Below are 17666 nucleotides of genomic sequence, written 5' to 3' on the forward strand. Positions count from 1 at the left end.
GGGGCCTTTTGAACAGGTCACACGGGTAGATAACAATGGCATAAACTGTCTGCCTCTGTCCAAGTTCAGCTGCTGAACCTGCCTGATGCACTAGCAACTATTCCCTGATGCTGATAGCTTTGTGTTCTCACTCCTACAGAAACAGCAGCTCAAGCAAGTGCAGAGAAAAAGGAGCCTGTAGATCTTCATCCTCATGCCTCTACAGCAGGAAAGGCAGTGGGGTGGCTGCAGGCTGCAGTCTACTGCTAGGGTCACCCTGGTTGCAGTCCAGATGATTTCAGATGGGTCAAACACAATGTGGAAGAGGGAAAGTGTCATTTTCTGCTGTGGATAGCAGAAGAAAATGTGTCTAAAATTTGTCAACTATTTCGTTTTCCTGGTAGTATTAATCTCACTAATTTTAGGAATAAAATTACCAGATAGATTAGCAGTTTACAACTCACTTTTCTAGACTTCCCTTATCCACTCCCAATAGTTAGACTCTTCCATTGAGACCCTATCTTATGGACCACCAGTTTTTGTAGCATTCTTAAAAATTTCTTGTCAAAACACCAAACTACTATCTGAGCTTTTCTTCACCCTTCCTCGTTGTTCTCGATCTCCTCAACTAAGCTGACTGGTATAGTAAACCTCTCAATAAACATCCAGACACACACAAAAACGTTTAGTATCTATAAATATTAAGTGAGAAGCTCTATAAATACGAGGATGTGGATGTGGTTCCCCATCAGTTTAAACACCATCTAGGCTGCAGTGCTCCTGCCACCCCCCGTGTAGCTCAGGTCCCTGCTCCGCTTGCTTCCCTCGGCACTTCCACGGCAGGACAGGAGGCGGATTCAGCGGGACGCTGCTCACCGAGGTGCAACCGCACAGCTCTCCGTGGCTAAAGCTGTGCTGGGACTGGGGCAGCTTCCTGCCTGCGGCGGCTGCGAGCAGATTTCTCAGCGCTGCACGCTCCTTCCAGAAAGGGAAAGGGAAAGGGCGCGTGTGCGGTTCAGGTTTCAAAGACACCTCATTAGAGATGAAGTCGAAACATCCAGGCGTAGATATAGAGGGCTAACCAGGTGGAGCTCTAGCAAACAGCAGCTCAAGAGATAAGAAACGAGTACTCAGCGGAAAAAACGTTCTGCCTTCCCACGCCAGCTCTGCCTTTTACGCAAAAACGCCGCAACGCAAAAACCTACGAACAGAACCCGCACCAAACGCCGGGTTCGAGCGGCCCCTCCGGGCACAGCGCCCCGGCCAGAGCTCAGCCCGGCCCCGCCTGCCGCCCCCGCCCCTCAGCCCTGCCCGTGCCGGGGCGGGCACCGGGGGCGGGCACCGAGGGCGGGCACCGAGGGCGGGCACCGAGGCCGCACCAGCCCCCGCGGCTGCGGGAGGGCCGCGCCGAGCAGCCGCAGAAAGGCGGGCGAGACCCGCGTCGTCCCGCCCCCGCGGCAGCCGGGGAGAGAGGCGGGGCCAGCCTCCTGCCCACCCCGCCGCGGAGCTATAAAACCCGCCGAGAGGGCCCTTGTTCTTCCTTTTGCTGCGGAGCGCCGGGGGCTGCGGGTGAGGCTGCGGGTGAGGTTGCGGGGGGGGGCTGCGGCGTGCGCGGCGCTTCCCGGGCGGGCTGGCTCGCTCGCTTGGAGGGGCGCCGGGGCTGGCCGTTTGCTGCTGGGTAGTAGCCCTGTTGCGTGGCGTTTGAGGCGGGAGCTGGCGGTGAGGGTCGTAGGTTGGGGGGGGGTCCGGCCAGGCGTGAAGCAGCCGCGGGGCTGGGGGGGCGGCAGGGCGGGCTGCGGGTCCCGGCGGGGCAGGTGCCGGGCGAGGCGGGAAGCCGCGTCCCGCGGTGCGGGGCAGGCGGGGGTGGAGGGTTGGGAGGCGGGTCCCGTTGGGGCGGAGCGCGGGCGGTGCCCGGCGGGGCTCCCGGGGCTGTGGGGGGCGGGGGGGCTCGTCCGGTGCCTCCGGGGGCTGCTGGGGTGGGGAGCGGCCCCCCCTGGCCCCCTGCGAGCGACTGGGCCGTCGTTGCGGTTAGGGCTGCGAATGCTGCGGAAGGAAGTCGGCCCAAACGTCAGGATGGGGGTCTTGAGGTGCTGGAGGGAGAAGTTCGGGCTCCTTGAGCAAGGGCGGAGTTGCCTCCTTCGTTTGGCGTGGGGCTGGTGCGCAGGTCTGAGCCTCCTGTGCGGAGTTTCAGAGGGTTCCGCCGTCGGGCTTCGTGGAATTGTCCCACAACAGGAGGGGTGTTGTTTGTTTGTTGGTTTTTAATATAGTAGCTGCAAAACCCACGTATTGTGCCCCAAAAATCCCAGACGCCCCAACCGTCGCATGCTTTTTTAACGTGAGTCGTGGGATTGCTTTTAACATCCATTGATGTTTTCCCTTTTTTCCTTAGGCAGCGAAATGGCCAAATAAAAGGACCTTGATTCGTGTAAAAAAAAAAATAAACCCACAAACTTATTTTGTCCTTTCAATGTCTTTATTCCCCGCTTGTGATTCTCGTGTCATTGAGCCCTAGTCCTTCTGGAAGAATGAGCAGTGCAGTAAAGAAATACAGCCAGGGTTCTGGGTTCTTATCTGCAAGCAGACACGAGGAGATAGTTGTATTCATATGGGAAGCTGTTCATTCAGTGTTGAATTACCTTGTCTAATGATGGCCTGAGTCACAGATTAGATTACTGAATAATAAAATTTTAAAATTTTTTACAAGCCATTAGTAACCCTTCATTATTTGGTGTAAAAAAACAAGCTTAACTCCAGACCTTCCATATCTTAATTTTTTTTTATGATCTGAAACAAAAGATTATTAATGAGTGGTCTTTATTGGATTGCTACATTTATTTGATCTATCCAGTGCACAGTCAGAAACATGGCTGGAAGTTACTGAGTATTGTATATATATGACAAAACAAATCGTAATGTGCTTCTTTGGTTGAGTTGGTAGGTTTTGATACGTGCTAGGTGGTTAAAGAAGTTATCTAAACCAATTAACATCAGTGTTTATACTTACAGGACTGAAATGTTGAGATTATGAATTTTCATTAAAAATCCTTTGGGCTCAAGTTTATTAGTGTGTATATGCAGTTACTGCTACTTGGCTTGTAGTACAGGTTTTCAAGTAGGTGTAACTCATAACTCCTTGCTAATGAAACTTGGCTGTATTGGCTGCTTCCTCAAAGGCCTGCCAACTTAAGACATATATTGCTTCTGAGACTTCAGAGATTGCTGATTGTTACTGATGATTATTGTCTCAATATGTGTAACGTAGTGGCCTGGTAATAAGAATCTACTGATTTCAAGTGTTAAGTTTGTTTACTGTTTGTTTTTAGGTATGGTGGAGCAGAAGTTTTCAGTGGTGTCTAATATGTTGTACAGAAGCATTAAGGTAAGGGCTCAGAATTTTTTAAATTTTGTTGTTCTAGAAGTAACACTACATTTCTATAATCGATGACAATAACAAATGCTTCAATTTCTTACTTGGTTTCCATATTTTTGTCTATTAAAAGTACAGAATTGTGAAGTGCCAGAGGCTTTTCCCCCTTTATGTAGCTACTGAGTGAAACAAAAAGGAAAAACAGGTGCATTTTCATAGTTGGCCATCAAACTGATGAGAAGTAACTTGTTGGGAGGCTTATGTGAGTTATGGTTGGCCCCTGGGGTAGTTCCTAGTTTAATTTCTTTTGCTGTGGCATTTAAATAACTGTGAAAACCCATGTGATAAATCACTTGTGCTAAATTATACTGATTTTGGATGTGGTGCAAGTTAGCTGCTTGCCCTTGGATGTCTGTTGGAGTTGATATGAATCTACATACCTGGCCATATTTGAACATAATGACTGAGGCAGTGATCCTGCAAACTATGGACTTATAGCAGTATTGCATTTTGAGTAAATGCATGGTTGCTCATATATATTCATATTTTGGAAATAGAATATTGGATGTCTTGGTTCTTCAGACACTGTAGTGGTTACAAAAGCACCCAAACCAATCCAGGGTATACAAAACTTCAATTTGTCAGGTTTTGAAGACTCTTCTAGACCAATATTGAATTGTTTTTATGAATGAGTGAATTTTTAGTGGTTGGTGGTTCTTTCTGATATAGTAACATGAGAAACGATGCTAGACTATAGTGACAAGATGTTTTCTACATTAAAAAGTAATTTTTATTTAATTTCAATTTTAGCCCTTCATGGAAGCATCCTCAGAAGTAGAAGAATACTTGGTACATACAAGTGGATTTTCCTGAAAGCTATGTATGTTTTGAATTGTCAATTACATTAATGTGATAAGTGGATGAGAAAAATTGAAGTATGTTCATATTTGTAGATGTATCATTAGATTTAAAATTGAGGTATTTTACTTCAAGCATGACTGACATCTAGAGCTGCGTAGGCTGGGGAGTTATTAAATAGTTTATTTGAGTCACAGAGGAGCTGGTAAAATGCCTATTTGAGGTGTTCATGCTAAATTGGCAAGGGTTACCTCAAATGGCTTTTAATTGTGAATTTGTGCTTTATTGGGACATTAGTATTAGAAAGTGTTTAGGTGAAGAAAACAAGGGACATTAGAAAATTGTTAATTAAAATATTAATATTTTTGAGAGTGTAGTTGGTATTCTCTCCTTTTTGGAAATGTTAAGAAGTAACTTTGGGTTCTGTGTTCTTTTTAATATGGCTCAAATGCTTAGAACCAATAGATGGGAGCGAAGGGGATAAAAACTTGATTGTTCCTAATGGGTTGTGCTATATTGTGCATTAACATGTTGTAATTGATTCTTTTACTCAAGTTTCTAGAATACCATGAAGAGTTTCTAATAATGGAATCGGGCATCCTGATCAGAAACTGCCTGGCAACTGTAGTACAACAGAGAGAGGTAATACTGAGAAAGCAGCTGAGTTTTTCTTCCTTGTAATGTATTCCTCTTTCAGTACATCTGCATTTGAAAGACATAAAGTGTATTTTGTGGAATATATGAGTGCAGGAATTGTGTTGCAATTCCCAGTCACTAATATTTAAGTGGTGAATCATGATGAAACTGCCAAACCTGATATGTTGATGAGAAACTTCATACGGATCTGGCTACTGAGATGAAACCACTTAAAACAGTTTGTTCAAAAGTCACTTAATCTTTCAGTCATTATCCCAGGTGGTGTTACCTTTAGTGTACAAGCATGCTCCAGGTTGTGAAGCAGGATGTTGGTGCATTATTTAAACTCTTCCCATGTCCATGTTCACATGGATTTTGCTGTTGCAAAAGCTAACATCTTCAAAAAGCAGAGAGAGGGGGAAGTGTTAGACCCCTATAATTCAAGGTATTCTGTTTCAGAGGGGTTAAATAACAATAGTCAGCTATTAAAGTGCCCTGGTAAGGAAGTTTTGCTGGAGTTTGAAAGCTAATGATGACATTTACACTTCGATCCTCTTAGAAAGTACTGTTAACTTAGGGCTGACTCAGAGCTGAGCATTTAGGAAAAGTAATGTTAATGATTAAAGGTGAAATTCAGTGGTAAGTTTCAACGAATTCTAGTTATATTAAAGCTGTTTCAGCTCCAGAGTTAAATTAATTCAGAAGGCCTAGTATGACATCATACTTGCAGCAGGCAAAAAGCATGCTTCTGAACACTTACCTAAGTGATACTGACCTAAGAATGAAGTTCTTAATTTAATTTTTCAATGGAATTCACTTAAAATTCACTGGTTCATGAATATCCACAGGGTGTTCTTGTTTAAGAAGCTGAAATCTAAAGTATGAAGCCAGGTTCTAATATTCCTGTCTTAATACATCTATAAATTTCTAACTACCAGCAGTTTCTTTTGAAGAAAAGGCCTTGTCCCAGTAAATGAAGTTTAAATGTGGGAGTGGAACTTCTTGTGCAGCAGTACTACCTATAAAACACTATTGTTTAGACAGGCAGCATGACAAGTAGGAATTGGAGTGACTTGTTTGGGTGATCTAGGGAAAAGCTGGAAGTAGCAAGCCTTGGTAGTGTAACTAACCAGTATGTTTTATGTCTTTGCAGGGGTGATTGAAGGCTGCTTCTCAGTTAAAGGTATGAAGGCAAATAAATCATAGAATCATGGAATTTTTTAGGCTGAAGGGACCTTAAATAAAGATCACCCAGTTCTAACCTCCCTGCTTGGGCAGGGACGCCTCCCACTAGAACAGGTTCCTCAAAGCCCCATCCAAGCTGTCCTTGAATAATTTAAAAGCTTGATGTGGGAGTAATGCTTAAACATTAGTATGTCTGATCAGTGAAGAACTTATCCCAAATCAGATTGATAGCTTGATGAAAAATGTGTGACTCTGACTCCTGAGTTCAGGCTGCTCTAACATCAGGTGGGGTTTGTGTATCAGCATTATGGAAAACAGGGTGAAACATTTAATCTATCTTGGCTGCTTCTTTAAACTTCTAGTTCAAGAGGCAGTTGTTTTCACGTTGCTTGACAGACAATTGTACATAGAAGAATGTGATCTGGATTAAGTTTTTTTGTTGCTTGCCTGTTAGTGGATTTTATCTTGAGTTTTTAATGTTTTGATACAAGCTGAGAACCAGATTTTAGCTAATTCTCACAAATTAACTTGATTCCAATAGTAGAGGGGGAGTTATGTTTGGTTAGTTGCCTATCATAGTTTATAGCCAAGTTGAGATACCTGGGGAAGAGAAGCAAAATTAATCTACAGTGGTATGACTGCACTGTTAAGTTACCTTTCAGAGTACTAATCCAACACATGTTTAGTAATGGAGCTTGCTCTGTATGAGAGACTAGATGACAAGTTGTATTTTGAGTGATGGATGAATGGATGGATTTTTCTGAACTAATAAATGTCTCTTTCTTGGACAGGAATATGGTCAGAAATGTAGGAACAAATGCTTTTAGCTTATTCAGGCATGTAATTGAAAAGCTTCTAGACATGTTTTTGTTTTGCTTACAGTTTGGGAATTTTCTGTATGGTGGCAGTTGTTGATATACTTAATACAGTAATTAACCAGTTGATATGGTAAGTTGGTATAGTATTTAATTTGTACATAGTTGGAATTTAAGAACACTTCATAGCTACATGAAAAGTCTTAAATAAGTATGTTTTTTAAACATGGCAAAGGACTACAGAATGTTCAGGGGTTTTTTGCAATCAAACGCTATAGAAAAACAATACATCTCTATTAAATCTAGTTTTCTTCATTGCATTTGTCTCATCTGTGATGATCCTATCCCGAACCTGAATTCTTTGTTGAAAAACTTAATACGGATCCGGAATCTGAGATGAGACCAAAAGATTTCATAAAAGTTTCTGAAAAGTATAATGTCTATTGGGTGTTAGGGTTTTTACAGAAATGGTAACACTATAATGTATACAAAGAGTTGGGTGCTTAGTTGCAAATTGAAATTTATTTCTCAAATTAACTGAGACCATGTTTTCTTTTTCTAGTGATGGCTTGGAACACTGTCAAGAGCTGCCTGACAAATGCAGATGATCTGTAACTGGAAGGAAATGTGATGCCTGAAGAGTTTTTGTGGCTTGGAGTGGGATGCCATGCTTTTTTAAAGCCTGCTGCAGCAGCTGCTGCAATCTTGCTGAGCTAATACTGTTTTCAGAAATTGCATGTGAACCAAAATCACTGTCTCTGCATGTTTAAAATAGCACTGTCCTCAAAACATTGAACTGCCCTCTGTAGGAAGGACAGCAGAAATATTAGGGAAACAAATGTCATGTTTCAGTACATGGAAGAACCTGTGAGAGTATTTGCCCTTTTAAAATATCATCAGGGTATTCAGACTTGCTGACACAGAAGATCTGTAATAACTCAAAACACGGGAACTTGCAGATAGGCCCTGTAAAGACAAAGGTAGGTACCCAGTTCAAACCAAGTAGTGTGCTTATCTGAGATAGCATCACCCAGGAGGCAGGAGGAAGTAGATGAGGTGATGTTGGTGTGGAAGCATAAACATGAAACACTTGGAAAAAAGAAATTCAAGTGTAAAGAGGAGAAAGTTGTTACACAAAAGGCAAGGTCTAAAGCTTGTGTCTGTTTCTAGTGAGGGAGAGAGGAACTGGGGTTTTATGGTTCACTTCAGCACGAAAAGGCCAGTGTTGCAACAGTGGAACTGCCCTTTTAGGAATACACTGGCAAAGTTGCCTGCTTGCTGTGTGGGGAAAAGTGATCAGTAGTGGAAGAAGGGAATACACACAGTGGAACTTGTGCTTTGAGCAGTCTCTTTAAAAACTAACAATGCCGTATCACTGTAACAGCATATTTGCTGTAATCAGCAAACTGGCACTCTTCCACAGAGGAATGAGGGATCTTAAAGTAGTTGCCAAGTAAATTGGATTTCAGTGATAAATCATTATGTACATGAAGATGCAATCTGTCTTAAAGCATGACTCTCAAACCTAATTGTCAGAAATGCTTTAGGAAGGGAGAAACACAGGCACAGGAATGGCATAATACCTTAAAAAGTAATAGAGCAACAGTTAATGAATCATGTCAAAATGCACCAAAATACAGAAAAGCTACCTTGTAGTCTTCAGCAAAAATGACACCATTGCAATGTCAGCAGCTCTCAAGAGTTGGAGGAATTCCTATAGTTCATGGAATATGTCTATTTCTAAATGACTAATTCCATGAAAAGCCTGGTTTTCTGTAAGCAGTATGAAGTGCAAAGCAGTGCAAATAGCATTGGGACTGTCAAAAATAAGTATCATCTGACTGTTAAAATACACTTTTAAGGATCTGACCAAATTTCAGGAGTGCGTGGACAAGAAATTGATGGTTAGGCAAACTTTTGGAACATTGCCATGTATCAGTAACTGAGCAAAAAAAAGCAGCCATTTTTGAGTGAAATGAGTGGTGCTTATAAGCAAGAGAAGTACCTCCTAACCACAGCAAAGGGCAGCTCTGCAAAAATGCTACCACGAAAGTCACGAGGTCCTCATTAAGATGAGAGGTTTTGTCTGCTGAAGAACTTGTCTTGCCAGTGGAGATGAGCTATCAACAGTTGCAAGGGAGCGAAACTAAGCTAGCAGTGGTTGTCTTGCCACAGCACCCCCACTGCTCTGTGAGAGCATTTGCTGGTGTGAAGCCTGCTTGAAGGAACAGATTCCAGCGAGCAGAAATTTCAGCATAAGCTGTGTGGTCAGGCTACTGGTCAGCAGAGAAGTATGCAGCCTTGGCTGCAGCTGCATTGTGTGCCAGCTTCAGTGGGGTTCCTGCCTCCTCATGCAGGCAAGCCCTTAACTGAACAAATGTTCTATAAAGCTTGGGTTTGCATTTTTACCAATTAAAAATGGGCAATGAAATTAAAGAACAGTTAGTAGAGAAAGAGAGACTCCTTAAGACAGTCGAGCATGGACACAGCAGAGAGAGCAGTGTTAGACTTTGCCCAAGGAAAGATACTCTTATATTGGGGACTATTTAACCCTGTCTTTGGGTCAACAGTTTTTCTGCACACCCTCTCCCACTGTTCTGAGGACAGATTTTTAGTTAAGTTGGTATTAATTCAATAGATCAATGTTAATTTCAGGTGAGTGGAGTACAGGTGGAGGCCTTCATTTGCTGTGTAAATGTGTGTCTAATAATTTATATTCTCTGTACTTTTTGTTAGTAGAACCAGTATTGGAAGCATTTTCTCTTGTCTGCCCTTGCCTGTTTCTCTTGGAGGATATAAACTGAAAAAGTAAAATTAAAATTATTAATTCAATTTTTCTTTTAGCATCGTGGCTTTTTAGTTGATAGTCCAGTTGAGCTATCAGGGCTATGAAGACAGTACTTCTCTGCCATTGTCTCAAACTTCCTGCAGGCTCCAGAGGACAAAGTGGTGTTTGATGCTCAGAAGAATGGCTGTATTGAGTGGCACAAAGTCTGCCTTGCTCAGTATTCTGTCTGAGGATGACCAGTATAAGGAACAGGAGAAGTATAGAGAGCTTGTCCAGCAGTTTGCTTGGGAATTTCCTGAGGGGATTTTCATTTTTATTTTAGTACTACTTGGCAATTACAACTTCTGTTTAAAAAGATGAGAAACATGAATGTTATGTAGGCTGTAAAATATATAAAGTAGTATGCATTTTAGTAACTGCAGGGAGGGGGGGCTAAGAAGGGGCTTGAAGTAAAAGGTTTTTTCCTCTTTAAAGCAAATGTTGCATTTGACTCTCACATTGATCAAAACACTGATAAGTGGAGTCCAGTTAAGGCCACACTAGTAGGTCAGCTTTACTGTTCAACTGAGCTATGTTGTAGGTGAAAGTTTGAAGTACTGATCTGTACTTAGACTTCAGGCTTCTTACCAGACCAATAACCACTACTTTTTTCTCCTGTGATACGTTCTCAGTACCTGAAGGAACACTGTCCCAGCAAAGACAGTCCTAGTTTCATGGTGGGAGGTGAAGCATGATTAAAATCTGTCCTAAGATAAAGTTCAGTCATTTATATATGTGGAAAGAAGCTAGGAAGAGATGGACTGAAAAAAAAGTGCTTAGACCTTATTATGAAACTGATAAGGTGATTGAAAAGTAATGTCTGCCTTTTTGAATGGTCTTAAGATCAGTGAAGAGGAGGAATATACAGCTACCATTAAATCTGTGTACTTCATGTCACGTTGGCAAAAGAGGAAATAACTTAGTAGTTTGTTTTTTTGAGTCAGGGAGTCTGCAGATACCATGGAGTTCTGAAAGAAACATCTGAAGCTTATACTGTGTGTCAGCTCTGTCTAATAGTTATGTCATTTTCTGCAGCAGAAAATAAAGCTAATTGCTTCACTGTCTTGTTTTCTTGTGCTCCGTCAGAAAAATGCAATATTGAAATGCAATGAGTAGTAGTTATTAATGTGATTTGGTCTTACAGTCTTAAACAGTTCTGAGTGTACTCGTTTGTTCCCCAGTGTATCTTAGAATAAACAATTCCCGAAAATAGTTGGATTATGTAGTTTTGGTTTTGAAAATTCTGTTACCTATTTGCTATTGCAAGCACAAAAGTTTGGTGTGTGGGAATTGATACTTCCCCCTCTTCCTGTTTTACAGATTATGAACCACAACGTAAAGTAAGTTTAACAGCAGGAACAGGAGTTGGCTCCAGAACATCTTAAAATAGTATTTTATAATAAACAGTGCTGAAAATGTTCCCCCCCAAAAAAACTTAACGGGGTAGGAACAGTGAGTTTTTTTAAACATATTTTTGCATTTGTAAGAATTGGCTTGTCATCTTTTACATGCACTTGACAAGTTCTGTAGCTAGTGAAAAATTAGTTGTTCAACATAGTTTCTGCTAACTTGGGGTACAGGCTGTAGGCCTGCTGAGAACCTTTTATTTTTTTATGTAAAGGGATCTTCATATGATGGCCCTTTGGCAGGGTTGGCTGTGAGGCCTTTTGTTTTTAACTGCTATGACAAGAAGACTGGAAATAGTATGAATACTTTCTCCTGGGAGATTAATGTTATTTTTAGTTTATTAGTTAGGAAAGGAAGACTGAACAATGGTAGCAACTGAGAGATATATTTTTTATAAGAGTGTAGCCCCCTTATGAGCCATGCTGGATATGACTAGCCTAGGAAGAGAAGATAGTCCTGTAAGAAAAGAGCAGCCCTTGCATGTAAGACTAGTAATCAGGGTATCTGGATATTAAAGAGTTTTAAAGTGTGAATTGAGTCTTAGAATACTGGAAGAGTAAAAGTCAAATACTTGTCAAATGAAAGATCTTCCACCAAAGGAATAAAAAAGCTGTCAAAAGTAGATTTTTGTGCTCAAAATCTGCACTGCTAAGTCTTCTGCAGTGATAACAGCCTAACTCCTGCCCTCAGAAATGAGACTCCTTGTCCTCCCAGCCTCTGGCCACAGGGCAGTAGTTCTGAGGCTGTGACATCCTGGGTGGTGTCATACTTCGACCCTCTCAAAAGTTCCTCTACCACAGTATGTCATTAGTGAGCTGTGGTGTAAGGACCATTGTCTTTGTGATGGCTGTTACCTGACTGCACTAACTCACAAAGGAACAAGCTACTTGGCAGGATGGTTGCCTATAATAACACTGTTGTGTCCACATCTACAGTAAGAGGAGAAAAAGCTCTGCCAAGAAGAGATTTATTTTGAGATGGTGCCCCTGGAGATGTTTTGCCTCTTGGTCTCACTGCTTACCTACCCTAAAGGCTGGTTTGGGTTTTTTTGTTGTGATTTTTTTTCACTGAAGCGTAACCAGGAAATCTTAGTTTTGCTGATTTTCAAATAGGAAAATGTTTTTTTGGTCTTTTCTGAAGTTACAATTGCTATATATAAGGCCAGATAATCTATGGAAGCTTGGGCTATTTTCCAGCATGTGGTGTCCAAAACTACACTCTCGTCCTCAGCTCCAATCCCACCAGCTTCCTAATGATCCCGTTCCCCCTGTCCTGGTCCTGTATTTCTTTCCCCAGAAGAGTTAAGCATTAAATATCCCAAGAACCAAGGCAAAATTACAAGAGACTACTACATATCCACGCAGCATTCATCCCATAAAGGGTATTAGAACAATACTATATTAAACTTAAGTGCAGGGAAGAAAGAAAAAAAAGTCTAGGAAAATTTTCTCTGGGACTCAAGCATGTAATAATCAAATTCAAACACCTGTTGAGCTATAAAAACAAAACCAGTTCCTGTAATTTGTGATTTGACAGCTGTGATTTGCTCTTCGGAAACTGGACAGAGCCTGCAAATAACGAGTTACTGATTAGCTAAATTGCACACCTATCAGGAATGACAGCTAGCTGGGCTTCAGGTTGTTTCAGGTGTGGAAGGGAAATACTTCCTTCCCCACTTCGGTGTTGACACTGGGTGCTCTGTGCTGCAAGATTCTAGGCAATAAAGCAGGAGTTAGAAAAAGGTGGAAGCTTTTAGTACTTTCCTATTCACAATTAATATAACGGGACTAACAATCAACTGTACTACTTTATAGTACAGAAAGATCTCAATTCTGCAGAAATAGGTTCTGTGGAACTTGCTTTTCTCTTCTTGACTATCTTGAAGGCTGGCTAAGAAACAGGCACCTCAGAGTCATTTAAAAGGCAGAAATGAACTTAGGTGAAGATGATAGCATTTTTCTGTAGCAGCAGCCAAAAGAAGTATCAGCAGAATTGGCATCCAGCCCTGGAAGCCAACATCCTGAGCTTCTGCTAAAGCTTCCAATAGAAGTATGATGAAGAGGTTTTAAAAAATTCCTGGGCTGTCTATTTCATATGCAGTCTAATCTACCTCTCAGAAATTTGGTGATTAATATAGAAAATATTCTTCCTTGGGCCAAGCTACAGAATGTTACCATGAGGTGCCTGCTTTCTGTGGTTGGCTGAGACAGTCTCCCCTGTTACTGGGATTTAACCTTATTGTGAACTCCCCAGTCTTTGCTGGGGAGCATAGACTGATTGCTTGCTATGAAGTCTGACAATTGTGGAGTCAGATAGAGCCTGAGAGGAAATTCTAATGTGTTACCAGCCCTATTGCCATCAGCCTGAGGGTGAAAGAACCGATCTCTGTTACCTTGGCTGAGCAGGTGAACTGCTAAGCTGGGAATGTCTGTGTTTTTGAAAGGTATTTGCATCAAATGTATATAGCTTACAAAGGTTTCCACCTTAATATCCCTCACTTCTGATTCTTTTTTTTTTTTTTCCCATTATGTGCTTAGACTGGAAGTTCAAAACATTTTTCAGAGTAATGCAGGATTCTCCTGCATGTTGCTGCAGCAAATCTGTATCAGTGCTCTTGATCTGAAATCGGCTTAACAGTTTTCATGCATCAAACATGCTAATCAGGACTGACCTTTTAGTAGAAGTTTAAAGGGGCTAAAAATAAATATTAACAGTAAATTACAAACATGTACCTTTTAGTATACATGAGAAAATCTTGAGTAAGCATTTTTTTGGTAGTTTTTATTGGGAGAGACACAAGCTATACCTGTGGATGTGGCAGTAAAATCCACCTAAACTGGAAAGGTATGAAAGAGTTTAGAAATTTCTGCAGTTAATTCTCATCAATGATTTTAACAATTTTTTAATGGGCATGTTCAGATACCTATATTGATCCTGCTGGAACTAAGGATGGATGTATTGGCAGTAAAATTTATATTCTTGCACAGTTGCATTGACTCCTCTTACTGCTCTATACCTGCCTCCAAACATTGCTCTCCATTGCCACATAATTCTAGTTGGAGAACACAAGAGTGACTAGAAGTGTTTGGGTTAATTTGAATGTGTCATCAATAAACAGGTTCACAGGTTTATCAGTCATGTATTTAACTAGCCATAAGCTGATAAAAGATTTTTTTAAGTTGACCCTGAGACATTTAAGTTTTCGAAATGAAACCTCCCTGTAATTGTTTTTTCTTGTTGCTACTTTTAAGATCCAAACTTTAAAAAAGGAAAAGAAACTCTATGTTTTTACAAGATCAAGGAGACACTTCTAAGTTTATTTTCTGAGGGCAGACTAGAAGCATAATGTTCTTCATATGCCCCCTGCAGATCACAGAACAGCAATTTATTTTTTCTGATGCCCAGTTGCTAGGAAAAATTAAAACTTTGCTTCCATAGATAACTAAATTATTGCTTCTAGCAGCATAATGTAGCTGTACTAATTATATCGTATTACATTACAAATTTGTTCAGGTTTGAGAACAGATTATGTTGCCTGTGCTGCCCTGTGCAAAACAACAAAGAGGTACCTGGTGACTGCTACCCAAGCTGGAAAGGGTGAACTTTGACACATGCTAAAGCTCCAGGTTAGCTTAAGATCTGATTCTAGTATTTCTCAAGGCCCATATAAAAGTATAGAGAAGATCTTTCAAAATAAGACTCTGAAAAGCAGCAAGCAGAAGCTGAAGTCCTGATGGAAATAGTTCCTTGTTCTTGTTCTCTTGTCTGAAGTTTCTGCTGTAAATGAGAACTCCCTCAGTGCAATATATTCCAGATATTTTATTAAAATAAACTTAAATAAATAACTTTATACAAAAGGTTGCATTGTCTTCTCTTGGGATCTGCAGACATGCTGCATTTATCTAGTGCCTTGTGCCTGACAAGAACTGTAAAAAGGAGAGGTAGAGATTGTTCTCTCACAAGGACCTTGAAGACACGAGGTTATTTGGGTTCACCCATGCTTGAAAGGATTTTTAGGTTGTTTGGTTACATGTCAAGTAGCCTGGAACACTTATCCTGAAAGCTGTGTATTGCAACTGCTGCTGCATCAGGCACTTTTCCTCCTGCGTAATCAGCAATGTCATTACTAGTCAATTAAATAGGCCTGGAACATGAGCCCAATCACAGTGAATGAACCATCCATGCTGTTAAGGGTTAATACAGTCTGAAAACTGATGCCTGTGCCAGCTCTCGTTCTCTCACATGTAATATTTGGGCATGGTTTAGAGGTTAAGGTGGATGAAATCTTAGCAATGGGAATGCAAGCTGTGCTGTCCATATTTGCCTTATGGCTGGAGAACAGCCCACGATCTGTCCCATCTACTGTATGGCTGTGGCTGCTGTGTCCGTGGTGTGCTGCACTCTCCTGGGAAAGATGCCCAGACCTGAGGGAGAATAGTCTGTGGCCTAGTGACACGCTGTCTGCCTTTGAAGATAGGCTTAATGCACTCAATTGGGCTTAGATGATCCCGAGGGTCCTCCAGTTGGCTTTTTAGAAGAGTGCCAAGTACTGGAATCCTGATGGCTGCAAGTCAGGACAGGGAAGTGTTTGGGGACTGCTGTGCAGGGATGGATGGGTGTCTGGGGGGAAAGAAGAGCTAAATAGAGCAGTAAGTTCTGCACTGACACTTTCCCTTGTGGTTCTACTTGGTGAGTTGCAGCTTCAGCACTTGGCTGCCTCACACTGCGCAAGTGGACAGGGTAGCACTACTGTCCTGAGATGACTTTTTGAGGTGTTTTGAAGATGGATGCTGACAAGGAATGCTCTCTGCAGTTCTCTTGCAAGAGTCCTTCACATAAGGAGGAATACAGTAGGACATGGAGGAATGTGTGTTCTCCAGTCCTTCCATGTTAATTTGATGAAGACTTGGAGGGGGGCAACAGTTCTCGTCACTTTGCTGAGTATCTTGTCTCCTCTTTCCATGGAGTTTTGCCAGGTGCTGACTTAATGGTAATGCTCCTCTGTGCAAAAGATTTAAAGCACCAGATGCTAAGGGGAATGGGACAGAAAAAGCAGATAATAGTGTCCTAACTCCAGCTGTTGGACCCACAGTAATAGTAAAGCAGTATTAATTTTTTCTTCAGATTGGGAAGCCTCTTCCTGTAGTTCCTTCATCCTTGATAAGCTTGTGAGCTATTTGTATAAGAAGCCTATGGTTTATAGGTCTACAGTGGGATGAGGAATATGTGATTAGAGGGAAATTGCACGTATACTTGTGCAGGAAGTGGGAAGGGTTTGGGATGACAGAAACAGTTCAGTGATTGCATGTTCTCCTTGCTGCAATGACCAGGTTTCTCTACCATCAGACTGAAGAGTGAAGACCAACATTTCAGCCTCCAGTAGTGGGTATTAGCTAATAGAAAAATTGGGATGGTACTTCTGCATTTAATAATTTCTGATCGGAGTTTCTTCCATTAATTAGGCTAGTTGCTTCTGGGGTTTATGGAAATAGCTACAGCTTCATGAGACAGGAGGTCCCCCAACTTAGTTACATGCGTGTAAAAGTAGCTCTTTTTTGCCCTGCCATCTGCCACTTTGAATTGGAGCCTCTTTGTTCTTTCTGTTGGAAGAAAGAGTGAAGAGTTACTCTCTAGTATTCTCCGTGCCACTTCTGACTTTGTAGGCCAGTATTATGTTCCCTCATTTGTCTCTGGTCTGTGTTGAAGGTGTAGGTTCTGAATGACTCCTAACATTGCTTTTTTTTTTTTTTTTTTTTTTTTTTTTCCCCAGTAAGCATAGGGCATTTATAGTTTGTTGTTACAAGGCTGGGCATCTGGGGTTTTTTGAGTGATAATAGTCAGTTTGGGATGGCTTTGAGCTGGCATTTCCACATGCACATGGAAGCGACTTCACTGTTTTGTGTACGTGCAAAAACAGAGTGTTCTCCTCCTCCACTTCTCTTCCAATAATTACACATTAACCTGTAGTGTACTATTTAATTCTGCAATGGTCATTCTAAACCCATGGCTGATAAACAGCTGTTTTAAAATCCTGTAACTTAAATCTGTTGTGCCTTTCTCTTACAATGTCAGCTCTGGAGTGTTTGATTTGGGGAGGGGGGTGTACCTGTGCATGGAAGGAGAGATGACATTGACTGGAAGGAGGAAAAAACAGTGATGGGTATTGGAAAAAAGGACTTATAAACATAGATAGTTTACAGAAATAAGCAGTCCAGTACCCTTTCTTTGACTGGGACTGTTGCTGTAGCACAGCTGTAAAGCAAATGGGAGAGAAGCAGTTCAGAAATAAATTGTTGCAAGGCCTTCAGTCTATATATATATATATTTTATATATAAAATACATTTGACACTAAAAGAATCCCTGGAGGAGCCCCATTCCTCTTCATTGCCAGAATTTTTCTCTCCCTATGACTATCTGGGCAAATATTTAGCAGAGTACATGTGATTTCAACATCAAAACTCCAAAATGTAAGGTGTCACATCTGTAGGAGCAGACTCCTCATCCATCTGGCAGAACTAGAAGAATCAAAAATGGGTGAAAAAGTAGTTACTTTGGTTTTTGGATTCAGGGGAAAAACATACAGACATACAT

General features: G+C 41.4%; 1 long non-coding RNA gene and 2 other non-coding genes across 8 annotated transcripts; all 3 read left to right on the forward strand.

Moving 5' to 3' along the window:
- The first annotated feature begins 1469 nt into the window (after positions 1-1469).
- Positions 1470-10727, forward strand: LOC127382769 (uncharacterized). Of its 6 annotated transcripts, none has more exons than XR_007889053.1 (5): positions 1470-1548; positions 3303-3358; positions 4157-4226; positions 4760-4846; positions 5994-10727. It is a non-coding gene; the product is annotated as an uncharacterized LOC127382769 (long non-coding RNA). The 6 variants fall into 6 exon arrangements; XR_007889055.1 differs by lacking the exon at positions 1470-1548 and having other exon boundaries at positions 1941-3358; positions 5994-6973; positions 7403-10727; XR_007889056.1 differs by lacking the exon at positions 1470-1548 and having other exon boundaries at positions 1944-3358; positions 5994-6023; positions 6908-10727.
- On the forward strand, positions 4996-5062 carry LOC127383433 (small nucleolar RNA SNORD50). Its single transcript, XR_007889201.1, has one exon. It is a non-coding gene; the product is annotated as a small nucleolar RNA SNORD50 (small nucleolar RNA).
- Positions 7168-7238, forward strand: LOC127383432 (small nucleolar RNA SNORD50). The gene has a single exon (XR_007889200.1). It is a non-coding gene; the product is annotated as a small nucleolar RNA SNORD50 (small nucleolar RNA).
- Positions 10728-17666: the final 6939 nt, after the last annotated feature.

The sequence above is a fragment of the Apus apus genome, chromosome 3 (assembly GCF_020740795.1).
Source record: "Apus apus isolate bApuApu2 chromosome 3, bApuApu2.pri.cur, whole genome shotgun sequence".
NCBI lineage: Eukaryota > Metazoa > Chordata > Aves > Apodiformes > Apodidae > Apus > Apus apus.